The sequence below is a fragment of the Procambarus clarkii genome, unplaced genomic scaffold, assembly GCF_040958095.1.
Source record: "Procambarus clarkii isolate CNS0578487 unplaced genomic scaffold, FALCON_Pclarkii_2.0 HiC_scaffold_428, whole genome shotgun sequence".
Classification (NCBI taxonomy): domain Eukaryota; kingdom Metazoa; phylum Arthropoda; class Malacostraca; order Decapoda; family Cambaridae; genus Procambarus; species Procambarus clarkii.
This window is the reverse complement of record NW_027189461.1, coordinates 95,075-101,447: the sequence shown is the minus strand read 5'-3', so window position 1 is coordinate 101,447 and position 6,373 is coordinate 95,075.

Genomic DNA, 6,373 nt, shown 5'->3' with positions numbered 1-6,373 from the left:
GTGGTTAAGTTAGTAAATAAACTACTGTTAAGCTTTATGCGGTGTTTCCGTTGAACCACTTCTGAATACTGCCAACTATTTACTCAAGCCTCCAGCTCCAGGTGTCTGCAACACCGAGTTGCCTATGAACTATTTTGCCATTCACTATGAACTATTCACTAAACTATATTATTTACTAAATGTGATGAGGACCCTAGGAGTCCCTTAAAGTGTAAAAGCATTGAGGAGATTCCAACGATCAACGTAGACCAGGACCAGGTGAGGCTAGTCTGAGAAGAGACCCTCAAGGACTAACTCGACCTTGCTCCCAGGACCTGTACGGTTGCTCTTGTATTTTCTCTGTTGATTCCGACAGCTTCATGAAGCGTCTGCCACATGTACATTGGCGAGGTACGCATTGCAGTTGGAAAATCAAAATACAAAACCCCCACACATGTGGGTTTTAGTTGGTACCTAGTAGACGCCATGCCGTGCATGCTCCAGCAACGCCAATCGCGTGGGTGGAGCTGGCTGGCGTGGACATGTTGTGGAGTTAAGTCTGTGGTATTTGTTTATTGTTTAGTAACATAGCTGATTTCCTGGTTAGACCGTTATGTGCATACCCATCTATCTATTTAAGTTTTAAAATAGTGATCAGTTCTTATATAATGATATTGTATTCTGGTGCATTAATATTTCTGGCTGCCTGTATTTCCATTTATATGTTTGTATGTTCTTTGTTACCCTTACTTTAAGTATATTGCTTTGTTGAGTAAGCAGTTGAGTTATTTACCCTAGATACTTATAGTAGGCAAGGCCGTGTTATTATATATTGTTTTACAACTGCAAGCAGAGGAACCATACCCAGAGGTCAAGGGTCATAACAAAATGAGGGTCTATGTACATTAATTCCCATAATTTAATGTACTAAATAGTGGTACTCACCTAATTGTGCTTGCGGGGGTTGAGCTTTGTCTCTTTGGTCCCGCCTCTCAACTGTCAATCAACAGGTGTACAGATTCCTGAGCCTACCGGGCTCTATCATATCTACATTTGAAACTGTGTATGGAGTCAGCCTCCACCACATCACTTCCTAGTGCATTCCATTTATTAACTACTCTGACACTGAAAAAATTCTTTCTAGCGTCTCTGTGGCTCATCTGGGTACTAAGTTTCCACCTGTGTCCCCTTGTTCGTGTCCCACCCGTGCTGAAGAGTTTGTGTTTGTCCACCCTGTCAATTCCCCTGAAAATTTTGTAGGTGGTTATCATTGTTGGAAAGTTCCAACACTGATACATCTTTATAGTATCATAATACATCACTATTGTATACTAAGCATAGTATCGATTAACCCTACTAACTGTAGTACTAATATAAATTAATATTTTCCTATCTGCGAGTCATTTACTAAAATTCTCCCCACATCGAGAGGCAGTATTGCGTCAGATAATATCCAGCAAGACATAATTATTGCCAACATGCCAGAGAATTGAATAATATTCTCAACCTTTATCAGTATTCTTTACAAGAATTAACACCTGATAATATAACAACTAGTGATTCAATAACAACGAGTTATCAACTAAAATATCACTATATAACAGTTTATCTGTTATCTTAAACCGTCATGGAGGAAACAGAACTTCTCTCCATTTCTCGTTCAATAAGAACACTGTTCATAAATATTGGCAATTAGCGAGAATGGAAACAATATTTAACTCCCTATAATTGCAACTCTATTCTCATTGACGTATTATGTAGAGTAATTACCTGGAAAAAGAATTTTCGGTTTCTACTGATATGTCGCGCATGCGCGAGAGAGGGGTTGAGGGAGGAGAGAAGTCGGACGCCAGCGAGCCATGCGGTTGGACGACGCTTAGACAATGTGGCGGCCATTAGTCCAGGGAGAGGCGAATCTTTCATCAATTATGCAATAGGCCCTTGCTATTAATCGGCCTTGGAGTGTGCAACTACTCCATTAGCGATCCAAGGATTGCATCGGTGGACAACCAGCAGGTTAAGTGTTCTAGTATTGTTATAGGAGCTCACTATATATGTACACTTAGTCCATCGTTACGTCGTAATACCTCCCCAAACGCCAAGTACGTCCACAAGGAATTTAATTTGTCCCTTCCATTGAATTGTAATGGCATAATCTAATTTGTGTAGACAATTTTTACTCTATTGGGTTTCCAGCGTGTGTTGGAGCTGGCGTGAGTGCAACAATTTCCCACGCTACGCTAGTGGATCACGTGTTCCAGCAAGTCCCAGATGACACCAGCTCCACACCGCACCTCCGTTCACTGTTACAGCTAAGCGGCTGAAATTACTTTAATTTAGTTATTATTTATTAATGAACGGTTGAAATCCGATAATAATTTGAGATTATATTTCATTTATGAAATTTAAGAGGTCAAGAATAATTTCATAGCCTCATGAAATTTTATATGAGAACAATTTCTGGTATAATCATTGTCCAACATATTCTTGCTACTAACCAAATTATCAAATGTCTATTTTATTTATACCTTAGTAAAGCAGTTACTAATTTTGTTCGAGGAACAACCAGCCTGGATAAAGTGTACTGGGAGTACTCTACTTCTGGTATTAACCCCCCATTTGTGAAGAAGGGAAAGTTTACTTCTTGAAGAGTAATTTAATTTACAGTCCATTAATATTCAAGGAATAATTCTTAATAGTTACATTATCCACAGGCACTGGTATTTCAGTCCCTTTTCTATTGCTTATTTATCTGTTTCCCTTTTCAGTAAAAATAGGGTGGTCCTTCGAGTAATTTAAATCAGTTAATTAAACATCAATATATTGAGAGTAAGCTTTCCTTCACGACAATAATGTCTCCCCTTACTCTTCTGTTTTCCAGGGACGTGAGGTTCAGCTTTTTTAGCCTTTCCTCGTAGCTCATTCCTTTCAGTTCCGGGACGAGCCTGGTGGCATACCGCTGAATCTTCTCTAACTTTGTCTTGTGTTTAACTAGGCATGAACTCCAGGCTGGCACTGCATATTCCAAGATTGCTCTGACATAAGTGGTATACAGGGTCCTGAACGATTCCTTACACAAGTTTCTAAAGGCAGTTCTTATGTTGACCAGTCTAGCATATGCCGCTGATGATATCCTTTTGATGTGGGCCTCTGGGGACAGGTTCGGTGATATCAACCCCTAGATCTTTCTCTCTATTTGACTCTTGCAGGATTTTACCTCCCAGGTGGTACCTTGTGTTCAGCCTCCTGCTCACTTCACCTAATTTCATTACCTTACACTTTCCTGAGTTGAACTTTAGCAGCCATTTTTTAAACCATTCCTCCAGTTTGTCCAGGTCATCCTGTAGTCTCTGTCTATCTTCATCCGTCTTGATTCTCCTCATAATTTTTGCATTATCAGCAAACTGCTTGTGGAAGTTTTCTCAACACTTCACGATTGAGGAAAGTGTACCGCTTTTGCCAGGGGGCAAGCAAACCTTCAGTGTTGTTGTAATTGCTAGTTGTGTTAATTAAGCTGACAATGGAGGAACAAGTTGCTGTGTTGGTGGAACAGCCAAATTTTGGTGAAATTAAAGACTTAAAGAAGTCTGCGTTGTTGTACATGGCTGAAAAATTAAATCTGACAGTTTCCAGGAGAATGTTAAAGGGTCAGCTAGTAAGAGTCATTGTCACACACTTGGTGGAGGAGGAGAAATTTGACGAGGAGTGGTTAGAGGAATTAGAAGAAGAGTCAAGTGACCAGTTGGCAATTCTAAAGTTAGAGATTGAATCTAAGCTAGAGATGGCTAAGTTAGAAGCAGCGAAACAGAGGTTGGTGATGCAGAATCACCAAAAACAGCTGGAGTTGGAGACTCAGCAGCAGATGCTCGAGGCTCAGAACCAGCAAAAACAACTTCAGATTGAAGCTCAAAACCAACAAAAACAAGTGGAACTAGAAGCACAGAGCAGAAGAATTGAAGCTCAGTTGCAACTAGAGAAAGTTAGGCGGCAGCAATTGGAAATTCAACAGAGTATAGCAATAAATAATAACAGACTAGAGGAACAGAGAATTGCAGCAGGGCATGGTGACACTAGTAATTATACAGATAGTACTGATAGTTCTTTAAAGTTTAGGAAAAATGTACATTTACCTCAATTCAATGAGGAGGACCCAGAAATATTCTTTTTGCATTTCCAGAAGTTAGCAGTCAGTATGAATTGGCCTGTGGATCAATGTGTTGCCATCATGCAAAGACAATTTAAGGGGAAAGCCCAGGAAATTTTTGCATCTCTTCCTGCCGCTAATTCTTTTGACTTTAAATTTGTCCAACAGAGCATCTTAAATGCATACAACAGATCCCAGAGGCCCATAGACAGAAATTTAGAGGTATAAAGAGAGCATATGATCAGACCATTTCTGATTTTGCAAGAGTTAAAATTAATCATTTTGATAGATGGGTAAAAGCACTTTCCATTGCAGAATTTGAGATTATGAGAAATCTCATAGTGACAGAGATTTTAGGTTGTCTACCAGAGAAATTAGCCTTGTTTATAGCTGAACATAAACAGACCAATGACATTATGAAACTAGCCAAGCTAGCAGACGAACACGAATTACTCACTAAGGGGCCTTTTCGAGCACAATCAAATACTTATAATTATAAGATTATCATGTTCCTAAATCTCATATTTTCCAGGCCAGACCAGCTAACTCCCCTACTCCCCTGAACTCTTCTCCTGTAAAGCCAAAGATTGAGAAACAGCAGACAGGGTTGTCACCCTCAAATAATGTAGTGTCTAAACCTGCAGTTGATTCGGTTGTTTCGACCACTGGCAGATATTGCACGCATTGCAGAAGAGGTCATGTGGTTAATTCCTGTTATTCCTTGCACCCTGAGTTGAGACCTACCGGTCTGATCATGAGACGGGGGTTGCAAGCAATTAATTCTAATGTTGTTCCAGTCATGCCCAATTGGATGACTAACTTTAAACCCTACATATATTCGGGTACCTTACTTTGTACCAGTGTAAGTCAGTGCAGTTATTGAGGGATACTGGTGCTTCAAGTGTCCCTGGAAGCAGGGTGAGGCAAATCCTGTGACTTCCAAGGTGAATGTTTTCGAGGCCAGGACCCCTTCAGACAGGGAGGTGGAGGTGGACCTTGAGGATACATTCTTAGCTCACGCGGATGTCGAGAGTGAAGTTTTTCTATTGGCCAAAACTCAAAACGGATGTGGTCAGATATTGTCACAATTGTGTTGTAACAGCTAGGCAGAGTGACAGATACATGAAGGATGTGAAGAACAAGCTGTCTCGAACGAAGGAGTTGGCGTTACAACATCTGGGCGAGGCACAACAGGCAATGAAGGAGCGGCATGATAAGCGGTTCAAGGCCAAACTCAAGAGTTTTTTAATCAGGAGATTTAGTAATGGTCTTGAAGCCTCATATGGGAACTTCTATGTCACACAAATTTAGAGGACCTTATCGTGTGGTAAAACGTCTCGGTTGTCTTGTAGGCCCCTCCTAACCACTCTGCATACTCCGCCTCCACGCAGGTCGCACACCAAACCTGTGTCAGGTTAGGTTAGGGTCAGTAAGTTTCATTTCTTTGAACTGTAACCTGGGGCTGGTCCTCTCCCCGAGTTCGGTTGAGATGATCTACCAGCACAGCTGCTCTTACAAGGTGGTCCTTTATAGACTTACCTCGCCTCCAGGCGATCATGGGAGGGTTTTGTGGGAATTTTACCCAGGATGGATGTACACTGTACGTTTCCCTCATCCATGTCCATACTTCCTAGAGTTTTATCTTAAGCTGTGCTGCAAGGCCGGGGAAGAAAAGGGTTGGGAGAATCCATCTCTTGTCTTCCACTTCTTGTGTTCTAGGTCTGAGTAGCTCTGCCCTTGTTTTTTCTCTGAGTTTCTCCTGGGCCGCATGTATTATTGTCTCTGGGTAGTCTCTGTTCCTGAACATATCCCATATGTCATCAAGCTGGGGATATAGCGTCTCTTTGCTGTTAATCCGCTTGAGTCTGAGTCCAAATGAGTAGGGTAGCGATTTCTTCAAGGCTAGTGGGTGGCTCGAGTCAAATTTCAGATACGTGTGAAGGTTAGTCGGTTTATAGTATGCCTTCGTATGCAGATCCCTGGTTAGCTGGTCTATATACACTGTTGTATCTAGGAAATTAATCGTGGAGTCACTGTGCTCGAGGGTAAACTTAAGGTTTTCATGAACTGTATTTGACCATGAAAAGAAACCTTCTAGGCGTGGGAAACCGTCCTCCATTATTCCGAAGATGTCATCTATGTAACGGAAATATACCGCCGGTCCGTCCTTCCTGTGGGATCGTTTCCTCTCGAACACTACATGCACAAATATTTCAGCGATTGCCACACTACTGGATGCTCCTATCGCTG